Raw genomic sequence first — 1,546 nt, 5'->3', positions numbered from 1 at the left:
TCAAAAAGTTAAACATTTGAAAGAGAATGTTTCAACATATGTCTACTTTAAATTCAAAGATGATGGGTTACAGAATATTTTGGAGAAATTAGATATACAAAAATACTAACTACAAATTTTAGAGTTGATAAAAGAGTGACCCCAAAGAAACAGGAAGTTCAATATATACTAAGCAGGCTAAGTAAAATAAAAAAAAAATAATCCAAATATATGTAAATTAGAGTGAAATTGCACATCACCAGGGACATCAACAATGTTTTAAGCAGATGGAAAGGACGGATAGATAGTTTACAAATCAATGGTTGACAGGATATTTATCTGAAGCAACAAAAATAAATATCTTAAGAGGGTAAAAGAAACAAGTGTCAGCTGAGGACTGTGTATATAGCAGATATAACCTTATTAATATGTAGTAGTAAATACTAATTTCTATTTTATATACTAGTATATAAAGCATACTAGTATATTTATTTACTAGTATATATATATATATGGTATATATTTATATAATAGTATATTTCTATTTTATATACTATATAATGAGAAATTATCCTAGAAGTAAATACTAAAATGGAAACAAATAAGCAAAGAGATAATGAAATGGTTAATGTGTAGATAGATTTGAATAAGCAGTATCTGTATTAAATGTTAGGCAGATAATTTCTAAATTAAGGTATTAAGTAGAAATTAGCCTTAAAACACTGGAGATTCTTAGGTTATTAAGGAGGAACAGAACTATCAGAATTAAGTGTTCTAGTGTCCTTGTATACAGCAGGAGAGAGATTAAAATATTGCGTTGCATTTAATAGCTTAAGTTCGCAATTAAAAGAACTTAATAGTAAACATACAACAAACATGAAATAATGTTCTAAATAGCAAAAGAGAAAATACTTAGTAAGAAAAAAAAAAACCTGTCAAACAGAAAAACTCATCAAATAAGCAAGCCAGGAAGGAAAATAAATATTTAAATTGAGACCAATAGAAGTTTAACGTTAAAAATCAGGGCAAATATATCCTAATAAACAGAAGTAGCCAAATACAAAGTTGTGTCATATGAAAGGAGAGAAGGTTAGCATTCCTCCTGACAAGGCTGGAAGAGGCCCTTGGGTCTATCTTGGGTCTTGGATACTGTCTAGCTTAAGAAAAAAACACTTAACCTCTCTGAGCTTCAATTTTTTCTCTAATTTAGGTGTTTCTAAGCAGTATTTCAAGTATTAAACAAGGTAATTAACTTAAAAATAAAAAGAGTTCTCAAAATATGAAGAATCACTCTTACGATATATTTTCTAGAAATAAGTATTTTCCTACTATATAAACACAAATGCACTAAGTTTCTATGTTAAAAACACACATATGAATTAATAGCTGTATAACCAGTATACTGTAACTAACTGCAGTTTGAGTTAGTCAATAGGATAATAAAATGTCCATAATGCATCTCTAAATTAATTAATTAAATGCTTACAAATGCTATTTACATCTAAACTATAAAGATAGGCCAAAGGCAGAGGATGGCAAAGCTTTTCTGTGAAGGGTCAAGTGGTAA

General features: G+C 28.3%; 1 non-coding gene across 1 annotated transcript; it reads left to right on the top strand.

Annotated features, from left to right (window-relative positions):
* Positions 1-1,046: 1,046 nt before the first annotated feature.
* On the top strand, positions 1,047-1,178 carry LOC120367799 (U6atac minor spliceosomal RNA). Its single transcript, XR_005582082.1, has one exon. It is a non-coding gene; the product is annotated as a U6atac minor spliceosomal RNA (small nuclear RNA).
* Positions 1,179-1,546: the final 368 nt, after the last annotated feature.

The sequence above is a fragment of the Saimiri boliviensis genome, chromosome 3, assembly GCF_048565385.1.
Source record: "Saimiri boliviensis isolate mSaiBol1 chromosome 3, mSaiBol1.pri, whole genome shotgun sequence".
In the NCBI taxonomy this organism is placed as follows: Eukaryota; Metazoa; Chordata; class Mammalia; order Primates; family Cebidae; genus Saimiri; species Saimiri boliviensis.
This window is presented reverse-complemented; position numbering and strand designations above follow the sequence as displayed.